This window comes from Sus scrofa, chromosome 12 (assembly GCF_054392235.1).
Source record: "Sus scrofa isolate SSC_HxYL_T2T_F1_AM1 chromosome 12, Sscrofa_HxYL_maternal_Yorkshire_Landrace_v2.0, whole genome shotgun sequence".
In the NCBI taxonomy this organism is placed as follows: Eukaryota; Metazoa; Chordata; class Mammalia; order Artiodactyla; family Suidae; genus Sus; species Sus scrofa.
The window spans coordinates 66896128-66912309 of record NC_139394.1 but is presented as its reverse complement, the minus strand read 5'-3'; the positions used below and the strand labels follow the sequence as shown (position 1 = coordinate 66912309).

At 53.6% G+C, this 16182-nt stretch overlaps 1 long non-coding RNA gene across 20 annotated transcripts in view; it reads right to left on the bottom strand.

Annotated features, from left to right (window-relative positions):
* Positions 1-16182, bottom strand: part of LOC100628214 (uncharacterized) — a 49582-nt gene that overhangs the window by 30698 nt on the left and 2702 nt on the right. For 8 of the 20 annotated variants that reach the window (XR_014822051.1, XR_014822049.1, XR_002337429.2 and 5 more), the window contains exon 1: positions 1864-2033. The exons of 1 other annotated variant lie outside the window; for it this stretch is intronic. This is a non-coding gene — a long non-coding RNA (uncharacterized LOC100628214). Of the gene's footprint in view, positions 1-1863; positions 2034-7716; positions 7873-9888; positions 10037-14338; positions 14519-16182 lie in introns of those variants that run through there. 11 more of the 20 variants (XR_014822050.1, XR_014822062.1, XR_014822059.1 and 8 more) reach the window with 3 other exon arrangements.

Here is a 16182-nt window from a genome sequence, read left to right as displayed (position 1 = left end):
CATGGAATTTGAGGGAAGGAGGCACAGAGGCCCAGACAGCTCCTAAGCAGGAGGGTGTGGGCTCAGCTGTGTCCCCACAAAACTCACGTGCTGGATCCCTAACCGCCAGGAACCCAGGATGTGACTGTCTTTGGAAATGGGGGTTTTCAAGAGGTGTCAGGGTAAAATGATGCCACTGGGTAGATCCCGATCCAGTAGGGCTGAGGTCCTACAGGAAGAGAGGAGGACACAGGCACAGGGCGACCAGGTGAGGACATGGGGAGAAGCGGGAGGTCCACAGGCCAAGGAGAGAAGCAGACACCTTGATCTCAGACAGCATCCAGGCGAGGAGACAGGTCTGCTGTGTAAGCGCCTGGTCTCGGGTATCCGCTGTGGCAGCGCCGAGCGGACTCGGACACAGGGTAAATCGGGTCTCAGACTGGACAGGGCCCCCCCTCCACTCCCTGTACGTGAGTTTCGGGAGCCTCGGGAGCAGAGGCAGGCGTCCCCGAGGAGCGCACAAGAGGCGGCGTTCAGGCAGGAACGTGGCTGCGCTCACGCTCCTCGTGCCCGATCCGCACGCACACGCCGTCGTTTTGTCCCGGGTGAGCACCCACGTCCGTCTGAACGGCAGCTCTTCGGCTTGGCCACCTCCACGGAACGCATTAGCTTAACCTGCGGTGGGACGTCTCCCATAGGATTTCCAGAGCCAGAAAGCAGGAAAGAGCTCAGGCCGACACGAGCCACATTCACAGGGCCCAGCGACTGGGAGCTAGCGCCCCGGGGACCCTGCGCAGCAGAGCCACCCAGCCCCCACCAAACCCGTTGTGCCCTTTCCAGCTGGGGCTGCCCTGCACCTCCCAGCCTGCCCACCCCTGCAGCTGGACCAGTGTTTCCTGTCACCAAAGGGATGGAGCGGAGGTGGTGAGGGCCTTGGCCAGCCTGCATCCTAGGGCGGAGGGCAACGTGCCCACGTGGTCACCCCACCCAGAAGCAGGGAGGAGAAACAAGGGGGTCAGAGCCTGGGCCCCAACATCCACCTGCTCTGGACTCGCCCACGAATGCCGACAGAGACATCGTGAGCGCCAGCCCGTGGGGTGGGGGGCACTTTGTTCCAGTAACAAATCTTTTTATTAATTTTTTTGCTTGCTTTTTAAGGCCTCGCCCACAGCATATGTAAATTCCCAGGCTGCATATGAAGGTTTCCAGGCTGGGGGTCCAGTTGGAGCTACAGCCGACGGCCTACACCACAGCCACAGCAACGCTGGATCCTTAAACCCACGGAGCGAGGCCAGGGATCGAACCTGCATCCTCGTGGATGCTCGTCAGATTCGTTTAGCTGAGCCACGCTGGAACTCCAACACTGGGATTTTTGAGTTCCAATTTTCCACGTCATTCCGCCAAAAAAATCCTTGAATAGATGAAATGACTCAAATGGGAACATCAACACCCAGAAATCAACCGCACTTCTAAACATGAGCAAACCGTCAGCAAGAGAAAGGAAACAACCCCGCTCACAACTGCATCCAAACGAACTCAAGACCTGGGGGTAAATTTAACCGAGGACGGGAGAGGCCCGAGAACCTGAAGACCTGGATGCAGACGCTGAAAAGACGCAACGGGCCCCAAGGGAGGCCAGAACCCGACTTCCCACCACTGCGAAGCTTCAGGCACCAAAACCGCGTGCAACCGCCTCAAAAGAGGCGCCCGGAGCAGCGGGACCGACGGAGAGCCCAGAACGAAGCCCACGGGGTCAGTTCACTTAGGGCCCAGGGGCCAAGGACACACCGCGGGGAAGTGCCGGGAACCCGACCCCCACGCCGTCTATACCGCACGCAAAACTAAATCCCAGCTTCCCCCTGAGCCCTTCCCGCGTCTCCTCACCTTTTCCTCCCGCGTCGCCCAGTCGGCAGGGAACCCGGCTCGCGACGGCACAGACGCAGCTCCACACCATCCTGAGCCGAGGTCCCAGAGGGGCCCCAGGAGACGGAGCTCCCTCTGCAGAGACGCCGCAGCTGTACCCGCGCAGCCGCGGGGCCGGAGGGGACAAAACTACCCGCAGCTGCGCGGAGCCCCGCCCGCCCGGGCCGCGCAAGCGCTGTGGGCGGGCGAGGCGCTCGCCCCCTGTGGTCAGGGCGGGAAGTGCAGGCCGGGCCTCCCTCTCGGTCACTGGGCACAGCGCCCCTGCTGGCAGAACTGCCGAACCCATTAAACCCTGGACGTTCAACCTGAAAGGGAGACGGTATCTGCTAATTTTTCTTTTTTCTTTCTGTCTTTTGAGGGCTGCACCCGCGGCATATGGAAGTTCCCAGGCTAGACGGTTCAACTGGAGCTGTAGCCACCCGCCTACAGCCACAGCAGATCTGAGCCCATCTGTGACCTACACCACAGCTCATGGCAAGGCTGGATCGTTTCACCCGTGGAGCGAGGCCAGGGATCGAACCCACATCTTCATGGATACTAGTCGGGTTCATTAGCGCTGAGCCACAACCGGAACTCTAACTTTTCTAGGAAGCGTCAAGGAACAATTCATTGTTGGAATGCAATGAGTGTAGGTGAAAACTTTACTGCTTACGTTAGGAATGATTGTGATTCTGGAATGTCAGCTTTAAGAACAGTCTCTCCAGATTTTGGTAACGTGAAACTAAGTTGAATGGCAAGAATTCATTGACTCTCTGGGCCATTTCAAATAGGATAAAACATAGGAAGGTTCATTGCTGGGCTGGTCTAAGTTTAGCTACCTTTTTGCTTCTCAGGAGAGGAAGACCAAACCTGAAGTCTCCAGTCAGGAAGTGTGGCTCTGACAAACAGTTCACAATTACTTGTTCCTTGGTTTTTGTTACAGATTAAGGTTTTTAAGGGTTAAAATGATAACATAGGTAATGAAAGCTACCAAAATACTAAGGGGAACATTTCTGCCTTCCAAGAAAGTAAGAGGTGTGTTTTCAGTTGAAGAAGGCGTGAGGAATTGAAATGCATCTTGTTAAAAAGGGAAAGGGGGTCGTTTTGTCCTAGAGCTGATTGGCTTGAATGGAAACGAAAATAAAGAACAAAATAATATGGATACAGGAAGTTGTGGACGATGCGTAGGAAGGCCTTTTCAGCAAGTGAAAATCTCTGATAAATTTCAGATCATACCACTGAACTGGGTAAGAAATTCAAAAATCCTAGTGGAAAACCTGATGGCTTCATGAAACAAGAAAGGATTACTGAGTGTGGCTGTAACGTTTATGTGTTTTTGTCTGGAATATTACTGGGTTTGATCTGAGTTTTCCAGATACAAGGAAACCTTTCTCCTCAAGTTACTGATGACTTAAAGCAATTTGGTAAATTACACCTCTGTGGGTAGACTTGAAATAGTTTCCTTTTCTCTCTGCCTGGCCCCACCAGAAACTGGAGACTCTTGGGCTCTGAGCATCCTTATCAGGGGAATGGGTAAGACTGACTGCTGGCGGGTGCAGGAGCCTTGATATTTTGGGGACTGAGAGGTTCACCAAGGCAGAGTCTGATGGCAGGCCTGTGTCATGGCTTTTCCGGCCTTGAGAGGCCTTTTGAGAATCCAGTCTGCCTCCTGACTCCACCACAGCCAGTTTGGAGAAGTCTATGTGGTCCATTAACCAGACTTATTGTGCAAACAGATTAGTCTTGATTTGGCTGTGTTTCCTCTTCAAAATAACAAGGGTTCTTTTGGAGAGGAAAAATATGTGGATATTACACTCTAGTTCTCTTCGCTGAGGCCTGTATAGATGAACGTCAGTCTGTTAGCCACACTTTTGCCCTGATTGATGTTCAGGAGGAAAAGACACTTATCTAGCGGAGCTGTCAGAGGATAACTGCTCATGATGTATCACTGCTTGCTCTGGGTCTACTGCTAAAGCACATTGCAATGCTGGTGTGACACTTCAGTACAGGTGATAAAACACAGAGCCTAAAATTGTTTCCCCGTCAACATCCCTGAGCTCGTTCAAGGCATCTGGTTAGTCCTCCTCCGGTGAGGAAGACTAGGCAATTAGAAAGGAGGCCTAGCCCCGAGACATGACCTGGACATGAAGCAGGCAGGCAACAACCATCCTGGCTCCTGGGGCTTGTTCTGGTCTCTTGCAGGATTTGCAACCAAAAGGGGGAAATGATGGGGAAATCTGCACATACTGAGGAAGGGGAGTCATTCTGGCTTATATACGGCTTAGCTTAAACTTCATTGACTACAGCTGCTGGTTTTGTGGCCTCTTGGGCATGCGTTGTCCATCTACTTTGGGCATGAAGAGGGGACTGCGTTCCAAAGTCAAAATGGAGTGGATGTGTTTCGGACATCCAGGGTAAAAGCAGGTGGTCGGTGTGGACGTGATTTCGGATTCCTTCCTGTCCTCCTGAGAACTTGAACTTTCTGATCTGTGTCAGACTCAGGATTCCACTGGCCATTCTCAGAGCTGTGCCTGCTGGCAGCTGGTAGCTGCAACCTCACACGTCTCTCTTAAAACAATTCAATTTTTAGACAATAAAACTGCTTTGATCAGATGTTAGCAGAAAAAGGAGACAAGCGTAGTAGCCAACAGCTCTCGTTATGTCTATGTTAATACCACATCAGAGGATAAAACCTACTTAGATAAAATTAGACACCTGACTCCCTGGCTACAAGTCTTCCCCAACGTGCCAGGTTCAGAGTGGTTTTCAGGCTTGTTCTTCGGGCTTCTTCAGGGAATGTCTATTTTGTCTATTAACTTTTGGTTGTCACTCCTCCAACTGCTTCTAATTAGGTCCATTGCACCAAAATGGTGGACTAAGGGACTGAGTCTTTTTTTTTTTTTTTTGGAGTTCCCCTTCATGGCTCAGTGGTCAACGAATCCAGCTAGGAACCATGAGGTTGAGGGTTCGATCCCTGGTCTTGTTCAGTAGGTTAAGGATCCAGCGTTGCCGTGAGCTGTGGTGTGGGTCGCAGACTCGGCTTGGATCCCGTGTTGCTGTGGCTCTGGCGTAGGCCGGCGGCTACAGCTCCAACTCGACCCCTAGCCTGGGAACCTCCATATGCCACAGGAGTGGCCCAAGAAATGGCAAAAAGACCAAAAAAAAATTTTTTTTTTACTTTTATTTTTTTGTAGCTCCATGGGATACGGAAGTTCCTGGGCCAGGGATCAGATCCAAGCTGCAGTTGCAACCTATTCCACAGCTTCGACCATGTTGGATCCTTAACCCACTGTGCCAGACAGGGGATCAAACCTGTGTTCCAGTGCTCCAGAGACACTGCAGATCCCACTGGGCCATCGTGGGAACTCTAGGGACTGCGATCTTAATCACACAAGACCCAGATCCAGGACTTGGGATTTGGGAATGTTTCCAGTTTGGGGTCCATGCCCCACCCGAGGCAGGACTATGCCCTCTTTCAGCAGGAAGTAGCCAGGTGGTTGTCACCCCGTTCCCGGAGTTGAAACAGGAGTTGGGACTGAAACTGAGCTCCCCTGCAGAGTCTGTGACCAACCCCTCTCTCTAGAACGTTATCCTCTTTCGTGTCGCACACACCTGTGCTGCTCAGCATTGAGGCATGTCAAAGGACAGGACCCGCGGGGCTCTCCAGGTCCTGATCCTTCCTGGGCCCCGTGTCTCCTTTATAGCTCTGTTCCAGCATCCATGCCGGCAGCCCACCTGGTGGCGCTGGGGACATGCGCATGCGTGGATGGGAGGCCAGCCCCGGGGCGGATGGCCACTTGGCAGGGCAGGAGATGTGACGTGAGCCCTGGGAGGGGGTTCACAGGAGGGGCTCGCTTCCAGCCGAGCCGTTGGGCTGGGAGCTGCTGCTCCGCAGTTCATGGCTCATCTTCTGGAAATCTTACATGTGGGGCAGCCTGCTCCATCAGCTCCGACTTTCAAACGTGTCTAATCTGATTTGATGTCAGCTAATGTAATAGGATAGAAACTAATTTGACCTTATTAACGTGGATGAGGCTGAACTAGCTAACATCAGGCCCCGCTTCCAAAGTGCACACTACTGCCGAGAGGAGCCCCATGAGGTCTGGCCGCCTGCCCTGGAGGCCTGTCTAGCGCAGCCGTGTATGGACTTGAAGGCCTGGTGCACTGACGATGCCCTTGTCCGCGGACGGTGAGGAAGGCACTGGCTTGGGCCAGGGCTCCTGGGCACCCCTAAGGAGCCTGTGACGTCCCTGGCCTCTTAGGAGCCACAGCATCGCATCTGCAGGATCCGGCCACGGCTCGCTGGAGGATAAAGCAGTGACGGCTCCGGGACCCCAGGAAGCAGACACCACATGCCCTGTCTGCTGCGATCTCTGCTTTCTCAGATCTGCCGCTCACACTTTTCTGGCCTCTTCCTCTGGCCACCACAGCCAGCATGCCTCTCCACAACAGCAAATGCCTCCTGCCCTCCATGCTCTGTGCTCCAGCCATCCTGTGGCCAAAACCTTGCAGAGCCAGAGCCCGAGCGGCCTGAGCCAGGGCTGAGGATGCCCCTGTGAGCAAAGCGGTGCCCTCACTGTCACCTTCGGGATGTGACGTGGCTCCCTAGGGCTTCCCGGACGCCTGCATCAGCAGCACATGGGTGTCGTCTGCTCACGGGGAAGAACGTGAACACCTGGCTGTGCCTGACTCCCATCAGCCACAACGTTTGGTCTTCGGGAGGCTGCAAACCCATGTGCCAGGTGACAGTCAATCTCCTGAGGTGGACAGCCATGAGGGACAGGTGCCACCTGGGCCTGCCCAGACCCGGGGTCTCAGTCAGAGAGAGGAGAACGGAGGGTCTGTCTGCTGGAGCCGGATACCGCCGTAATATCAGGTGCCTTGAGAGGCAGGCACAAAGCCTAGCTTCCGACCCGGGCATGTGAGTGTGTGCTTTCAGGACGAGCGCAGCCCACACAACAGACCCTTTCTTTGCAAAGGAGACACAAAATGAAGTGAAACAATTCGATGGCTGCTAAGAGGGTTTCTCATCCTGGATGCCACCTGAGTGTGTTCCACCTGGCCCACGACAGGCGCACCCTTCGTGGGGGAAACGGAACAGGGGCGCCAGTGCCTTCCCAGCTTTAGATTCTTGCATAGTTCATCGCAGTACTGACTCAAGCTTAACGCTTTCATTTGGGGCTTGCGGCTTTCATCATTACTCACCCCTAATGGCTCAGCAGTCTCTCTCAGCTGAGCTCCTGATGTGCCTCATTTACCCTTGAGCCTCGAGCCAGAGGGAGCTGTCTGTCTGTAAGGGCTTGTGTGATTCAATTAGGCCACCCTGCTCTTATCCCTTAAAAGCGCACTGATGAGTAACTTTAATTACATCTGCAGAATCCCTCTGCTCTATAAAATGACACACGGACTGGAGTAGAACCAGGGCAGCTGCCGTGGGAGGTAAACTTCTGCCTGTCACCAGCTGTCACTGGGGCAGCTCTGCACTGGCTGCCCAGCCTTCAGGCTCTTCTCTTGTGTCCCAGGTCTCAGACCCGAGGATACACCTGCTCTCAGCACAATCATGACAAATGGAACAAACAAGGAAAGATTCTGAGCAGTGTCGGATTTATGGGTTTGGCCAGCAGCCTTTCTGCAGGGCCACGTGGCCGGGTAAGCAGCTTGTCCAGCAGCACCCCAAGAGAGCGCGGTCCCCTCCGAACACCAAAAAGACTCACGGTGCCACTCATCTGCCAGACTGAGTGGTTCGTGCCTGAAACGCTCAGCAGGACAAGATAATTTCTGGATCATACATGTGTCCAGTTTTGCTTGTCTGTACAGATGGACTTTCCATCTTACCTGTCCTGGACCTTGGTCCTGTTCAGCTTGTACAGACCGACCTCAAGTCGAATCGGAGGTGCCAGTCTGCAAAGGTCCTTTAGGATCATTTACACCCAAACCATGTGCGGGTGACCAGGCCAACGGGCATCTTCCTACTCAAGTGAGAGTCCTTCTCTAGAGGCGGGGGCAGCAGGAAGGAAAATTCACGGGTCAAATTCAGTGCATTATACCAATATGTACTGCCGAATGGCTCCTCAAAAAATAGCACTATTTTATCCTCAAATTAGCATATTTGTGGATTTATCGCCCCGTGGTCCGACCACCCCGGATATTCTGACACATTCATACAATGTTCTTCTCAATGGTTGCCCATCAGACAGGTAACAAGAACCTCACGTCGCCTTAGTTTCCTTTTCCAGAGTGGTAATTATTTCCCCACTGTCCCGTTGGGCAAACAGAAACCAGTTCAGTTAGTCTGAGACCAGTGCCTGTCGGGATTGGAGAGAGGCGGCTGGAGGCCTGGGAACACACCGCGTCGCCCGAGACGAGAGAGGCCACGTGCAGGGAGCTGGCGCCGTCTGCCAGGCTGCATGTGCCAAGGACAAGACTCGGGGCCTGCAGAGCCCACGCCCTTGGGAAAGGGCCATCAGCTGGCCATGCGGATACCTCCGGGGCTGGGCAGGCAGAGGGCTACTCAGAGCTGGGACTCCGACCTTGCAGAAAGTCCTGCCCGGAGGACAGGTGGAACCGCAAGGTTCTAGAGGAAGACGTAGGGGTGCCTCTTCTTGACGTTATAGCATTTATGAACTTGGCGTCAGAAAAGCTTTCTCGAATGGAACTCCAAAGAAGCAATAACCGTCAAGTCAAAGATTGTTCAATTGGACTTGGTTAAGATTAAAGTAAAAAACAACAGCCACAGATTGGAAGCATGTATTTGCGATACATTTATCCCGTAAATGATTCATGCCCAGAACATCTAAAGAACTGTTGCAAATGAATTTTTTAAAAAAGAGCCCCATTAAAACAATCAAAAGTAGGAACAGGCCCTTCAAAAAAGAAGCTATTCAAACGTCTAAGCAGGCTTGGAAAGCCAATTATACACCATTACTGTTGAGGAAATGCAAATTAAAATGAGTATGTCATACATAGCACACACATCAGAATGGCTAAAATTAAAAAGACTAAATACAAATTTTAAGACTGGCAAGACAAGCGTTGCTGATGGGAGTGTACACTGGTAAAACAACAACTTGGGGAAACTGCTTGGCGATATCTAGACAGCTGAACACACAGGCACAGCCCTGGTGACACAGCCTGAGGGGGACTATTGCTTATGGTCACGGAAAGACATGCAAGGAGGCAAAAGCTAGAAAAATCAGACAATTAGAAATTTTACATCCCAAGGCAAACAGATCCATATATTTTGGTACACTCAAACCATAGCACTATAGCACATGGCAGTGGTGAAATGGACCATTGTTACATGAAATAATATGAATTTCACACATAATTTTGAGTGGAAAAACTGGGTATTAAAAAGTACGTAATGTGGAGTTCCCACTGTGGCTCAGTGGGTTACGAACCCGACTAGCATCCGTGAGGTCTCGGTTTCAATCCCTGGCCTTGCTCAGTGGGTGAAGGACCCTGCATTGCCGTGAGCTGTGGTGCAGGTCACAGGCCACTCAGATCTAGTATTGCTGTGGCTGTGGTGTAGGCTGGCAGCTGCAGCTCAGATTTAACCCCTAGGCTGGGAGCTTCCATATGGTCCTAAAAAGCAAAAAAAAAAAAAAGAAGAAGGAAGGAAGAAAAGAGAAGTGTCTAATGTGTACCTGCATTGATTGGAGGTTCAGAACCTGGCAAGACCCATAGGGAATACAGGTGTGGCTACTTTGGGGCATCATTAAGGGAGCACAAAGGACTTCCCTTTACCTTCAAGACCGTGTGGTCTGCACTTTGTTCTAGCTTGAGTCCTCTTGTTTGTTTCTTAAATCTTTTTTTTTTTCTTTCGGTCTTTTTAGCGCCGAACCCACGGCATGTGGAGGTTCCCAGGCTAGGGATCAAAGCGGAGCTACAGCTGCTGGCCTCCACCACAGCCACAGCAACACCAGATCCAACCCACATCTTTGACCTACACCACAGCTCAAGGCAACGCTGGATCCTTAACCCACAGAGAGAGGCCAGGGATCAAACCTGTGTCTTCCCGGATGCTAGTCAGATTCGTTTCTGCTGAGCCACGACGGGAACTCCTGTTTCTTAATTCTTCACAGTCAGCAATAGCCCAGCAGACTTTGACGCCTCTAAGCTGGTTTGAATGGGATGCTTCTGTTTTGTAACTTCCCTGTTTAAAGAAAAACATGCTTGATCTTCCTCGTGTGGACCAGCCTAGTCCCACCTAATCCAAAGTCAGAAAAGTTGAGGAAGTATTTTAATGATCTCGAGTTGCACTGAGATGGGGAGGCAGGGGCGCCTCTAAATACTGAAGAGTGCGTATCTAGTTCTCGTCAGCCGCTGGGTGGCGAGGCCAGGTTACCCGGGCACTGTCCGTCTGGTTACTTAGGTTTCAAAAGTCATTCTTTTTGAACAGCAAATGTGTGTCTGTGAATGCAGAATTTAGTAAATAATGCAATACAAAGGAAAAAGGACAGAGCAAGAGAAAATGTTGGCAAGCGAAGCAACTGATAAGCAGTTACTCTCCAAAATACACAAACAGTTCATGCACTTATATTTTTTAAAAAAGAACAATTCAGTCAAAAAAATGAGAAGAAGATCTGAACAGACATTTCTCCAAAGGAGACACACAGATCACCAAAAAGCGCATAAAAAGATGCTCAGTACCACTCATTATTAGAGAAAAATGCAAATCAAAACTACATGGAGGTACCACATCACACTGGTCAGAACTGCCACCATCAAAAAGCCTACAGGAGATCCCACTGTGGCTCAAACAGGATCGACGGTGTCTCTGCAGCAGCAGCGACATGGGTTCAATTCCCAGCCTGGTGCAGTGGGTTAAGGATCCGGAGCTGTGTCACAGCCTATGGCAGAGGTTGCAACTCCGGCCTCGGATTCGATCCCTGGCCGGGGAACTCCATGTGTCCTGGGGCAGCCAAAAAAGAAAAAAAAAAAAAAAAAAGTCTACGAACAATAAATACTGCAGAGGGCGTGGAGAAAAGGGAACTCTCCTACACTGCTGATGGGAACGTAAATTGGTGCAGCCACTAGGGGGCACAGTATGGAGGCTCCTCAAAAAGCTAAACATAGAACCACGGGATGATCCTGCAATCCCACTCCTGGGCAGATATCGGGAGGAAACCATAATTTGAAAAGATACACACACCCCAATGTTCACAGCAGCACTGTTTACAAGAGCCAAGACATGGAAGCCACCCAAGTGTCCATCCACAGATGAAAGGGTGAAGAAGTTGTGTATATACACAAAGGAATATGACTCACCCATAAAGAGAATGAAATAACACCACTTGCAGCAACATGGACAGACTAGATATTATTATTATATACCAAGTGAAGTCAGAGAAAGACAAGTATCATATGAAATCGCGTGTGAAGACTAATTTCTTAGCTGAAACAAATGAAAATAAATAAATAAACAGCAAAGAATAAGTTTAAAGTTGATAATCTCAGTAAGATATTCATTCTGGATGGTTGTTTCTTCAATCCAATATAACCTCGTTGGACCCTCCATAATATTAATTTTGGGTGGATTTCTGTTGATTTTCCACCCTTCTTTGAAGAAGAGCTGTGTCCTCTGGTATCTAATGAGGTACCGGATCTGAGCGAGCTCAGCAAGTCTGAGTGCTGTGCAAACCGAAGACGCGGCAGGTGCATTAGGGGTGGACCTGCGCGGGTCGCAGTGTTGAGTTGATCAACCAAATGCCTAAGAACCAAAGACGCAGGAAAGCCTCGCCTTTTCTGTCCACAGGCCAAGCAACAGTCTAGGGACTGATGATCTACTGCCCTCTGCTGGTTCTGGTTGGAATCCCTCCTCAAGATCGAGTCCAGGAAAAAGGCCTCAGAATAGGGTTTTTAGGGGTGTTTCCCCTTAAACACAAAACAAGCAAAAAATAAAATAAAAACATGACGGTCCTGATGTGTCGCCTTGAGCGAATATCCAGGAAGCAGGAAGCATTCTGATCCCACATAAAATTCCGGGTCGACGCTGCTTTGCCCTTCATGTCATCGCAAGTCACCCAAACAGGAGCATGCCAGCCTGAGCCCAGGCGCCCGACCCCCAGTGGGCTCATGACGGCTCCTCTCCCGGGAGTGGGGTCCAGCAGCGGCCCCGTCTGCAGAGGCCCAGTCGAGCAACTGTTCAAAGGCAGGAAAACTGCTGCCTCTCACCCTCTGTCCCGCTGGCTTGCGTTTCTCTCTGTAGCTGTAGCTGCGTGTCCCCGGCTCCACGTGCAATGCACGTTTGCACATCCACGGCCTGTTTTACGGTCTGTCGTGTGTCGGCCTCCCTTGTTGGTCTGTCTCCACTCTCCTGCCTGCTTTTCTCTGCGTTGTTCCTCTGTCTTTCTACATGTGTCTTCGTTCATGTGTCTATTAAAGGGTCCATCTTTCTGACCTGATCTTTGTCCGTCTATCAGGCTCTGTGTCTTCTGGTCTTTCTGTCATTTTATCTGTCTCGGTCTATCTACATAACTTCTCTTCTCTCGGGATGTCTGTCTGTGTGTATCAACACACACAGACATCATCTGTCAGTCTTTTTGTCTGTCTTTTATCTGCAGGCTGTATTTGTCTTTCCAGCTGTCTGTTTATATGTCACTTGGCTTAACATTTGCGAGGAAATGTGTGATGTGTTGACTGATGGCGTGAGTGCGTGCACCAGGGCATGTGTGCAGTGCTGTGTTCAGGGGAGTGAGTGTGTGAGATGCTGCGTGTAAGCACCTCACCCGGGGCGGGGGTGCCCTGTATGACGGCACCTTAAAGACACCTCTCTCCTGACCCTCAAGCTACAAAGGCCCCTGAACTCTCACACCAGTACCCTCTTGTACAGACGGACCACTGAGGCTGGACCAGGGCTTTGAACCTGCGCTCCCTTCCAGCTCCGGCCCAGGACCCTCTGGGCGGGGGGTGGGGGGAGAGCAAGCATTCCACAGGACGGGGTGCGGAGGCAGGAGGTGTGCAGCTGGGGAGGCCCCCTTGCCTGGGTAGCCTCCGCGTGGGACCCAGCTGGTCTGCCCAGGACCGTTCCCTGTGCCGTTGCTGTTAATCCTGCCTCCTTTCGTTAATGGCTGGAGCGGTAAATCATACGGTCCCCTCGGCTTTTAGTCGCTGTCAGAGTGTCCCAGGGGACTCAGCCTCTCTTCCCAGAAGCCCAGATGCCCGAGGGTCTCTGGGACCCACTTAGCCCCTGAAGCACCACCTCCCCTGACTTGGGGTCACCGGGTGCCTGTCCGGTGCCAACTCCCCCTCCCTCCTGGCGTGTCCTGCCCTCCCTGACATCACTCTGGGGACTCCCCAGGCTAGACCTTCAGACCTGACCTCTCTGAAATCAGGGCACACTGATGTCTCACCAAGCAAGTTTTCTTGGCATCGGCTTTTCTTTCCCTTAAAAAAAGAGTTACGGTAGAGTTGACCTATAGTCCTCCTTTGTTGTGTAGGGTCCCGCGAGCCTTGACGTAAGGCACACGTCTGAGCCTCCCCACGAGCAGGACAGCACGTGCCCTCACCCTCCCAACCGCCCCTGCCCTGTGCCACTGCCCCTCCCGGCCCCGGCCCCGGGCCACGCTGCTGCCCATCCTCCGTTCCCACAGTTTGGCTTCTCCGGAAGGTCATGCCTTTGGGACGTGTCCCGCATCAGACCTGCCCAGAGCCCACCCTTTGCCACTCGAGAGGATGCCGTCAGGGGGTGGCCACAGTCCCGTGGCCCCTTCCCAGGTGAGGCCCGTCCTGGTCTCTTCCTGCTCCAAGCATCCACCTACGAGTGTGTGTGTGCAGATGAACCTTCATCTGTCTGAGCGGCGCGTGGGAGCGGAATGGAGGGCCTGACGGTGAACGGATGTGCGACCTCATAGTAACCCCCACACCGACTTCCAAAGTGGCCGTGCCATTTGCTGGCATCTGAACACCCAGAGTTGCCCCCCTCTCTGGCCCAGGCCTGGTCCTCTGCTGGCCCTCCCCAAGCACCTGGTGGCTCCGACCTGGCTCAACACCGTCAGTCGGATGCCTCAGTCCCCTCCGCCCGGCGGGGCCCAAGAGCCCACCACCTGTCCGGACCCCGTTCCCTCCCCTCTTCCCGGCCACCATGCTGGCCTCGCTGTGCCACTTCCTACACGGCGGTCAGAATGGTTTTCTCAAGAAGTCCTGCCCTCCAAGGGTCCTCCTTGCTTGCACCACGCCTGGAGTCAGCAGACCCTGGCCTGTGTCTCTTCTCCCTCGGACCCTGGCCCTGGCCCTGCTCCTGAGCCCAGGCCTGCCCCTCCTGGGTGCCCCCTGCCTGTTGCCCTGTTTCTTACTCTTTTAACCCTCACACACTGCTTTGTCATTACAGCCCCATTTTACAGAGGAGAAAACTGAGGCACAGAGACATCCGGTCACAGGTCTTCGAGGCCCACTCGCACTCTTGGGGTCGCCCCACCCAGTGCCCTGCTGACGGCCCTTGTTCTCTGCCACCCACCTGGTGTGCAGCCTCTGTATCTCTTCTGGGTCAGGCTGGAGAAAGTGCCCGCCTGCTGAAGGAACCAAACCTGCGCCTCGCTGTCCCTGCCTCCGAGCGGGTGCCGGGAGAGGTCGCAGTGCCTTGGCTTTGCCGGTGCTCCGTGAGGGCCACCTGGCTGGGTGGACGGAGGCGCAGTCTGAGGCTTAGTAGGAGGTGCCAGAAATTACCTAAGCTCACACAGCCCCAGTGGCTGGAAGCCCACAGGTTGGTGCCTCCTGGTCACGTGGGACACTTGTCTCGGGCTGCGACACAGGGGCCTCCTTGGGGAGAGCTGGGCTCACTGACTCCCAGACAAGGCTATTTAGCAGAGGTTATTAATGCACATTTAACCACCCACCCAAGTGGCCTGAGCAGCTGAGCCCAGCTGTTCTTCTGAGGGGGCAGGGCATGTGCGAACTGGTGCTGAGGGGCTGGGATGGGGGTGGGGGCACTGGTTTGTGCTAAGGGATTCCTGGGAGAGCCAGAACCCATGGCCAGAGGCCTTGTTAGCATCCCCGAACACTGAGGGCCTCAAGGGTCACGTGACCTGTCTGCCACCTCAGGGTCAGTCCCACCACAGGCCAGGTTCCCCCCAGTTCCCCCTCCTGTCTCCAGCCCACCTAGCCCCCCAGCATCCTCTCCTCTCCGCCTGCCCCTCGTAGGCTCCACTGGGGGGACCACTCCTGCTGCGGCTAGGAGGGCAGGGCAGCGTGGCCTCAGGTATTCACCTATGAGCTGCAGCATGAACCCCTCTGCCGGGCAGGACACGGCCTCAGAACCTCTCCTCCCAGGCCCACCCCCAGATCCAGATGCTGCCTGTTCTCTGAGCCCCCATCCACTGAGTTCTACCCCCAACACTGTTACTGGCCACCCTGCCCGCTACAGGCAACCGCTGTCCTGCTGTCTGTCACCACAGATGGACCTCTGTTCCTGAACTTGAGCTGGTCTCCGTACGTGACTGGTGGTGTGTGCATCAGGGCTGTTCTTCTCCACTGCCGTGTGATGCTGCATATACTCGTGTGCATGTTGTGTGTGTGTGTGGGTGTGTGTGGGTGGGTGGGTGTGGGTGTGGAGGTGGGCGCGTTTGGGGTGTGTGCATATCTTGGTATGAGGCGGCACCACCCTTTCGGTTATTTTCTGCCGAGTCAGTGGGCTCACAAAAAAGTTGATGTCTGCAGCGGCAGTTCCCCTCTGTGCCCCTGCCACCCCAGCCCGCAGGTTCCACACGCACTGTGGATCCCTCCGCACTGAGCCCCGAGGCAGTGAGGAAAGAGGCCTTGGAGGTTGCCCTTGCTGTGCGTGGTTGAGTAAGTGGTGACTGGCACCCTGGGGTTGTGCAGTGCGCAACCTAAGCCACTGCGCTGCTCTATAGCATGGCCCTGGGACCCTGCCCTGGCCCAGAGCTGTGGTCTCAGCTCCAGCTTGCTTTCTGCGCTGAGCCTCACTAGGGAATGAGAACAGCCCAGGCTCCAGCTCTGATCAGAGGATTGCTCCAGGAAGGGAGAGGAAGAGGCCTGCAGAGCCTGGCCTGAAGCTCAGGGCCCTCAGAGGACATCAACCCTCATGGGTAAGACGGCATCTGTGGAAACTGAGGTTCCGGGGAGGGGCCACAGCTGGATGGTCACTGGGAGGATGGACCTGGGGCCGGGGCTGCTGGCTTGCTCTTTTAGGTCCAGCCCAACTCCGCCTGCTGGAGCAACCCTCAAGCAGGACCCCAGTAGGTCCAGGAAGGTCAGGGAGCCCAGGCCGCCCAGACCCAAAGCCGAGGGCACTCAAAGTTTGGCAGAGGTAGAGGGAGCAGGGGCCAGAGAGAAGGCAACTGT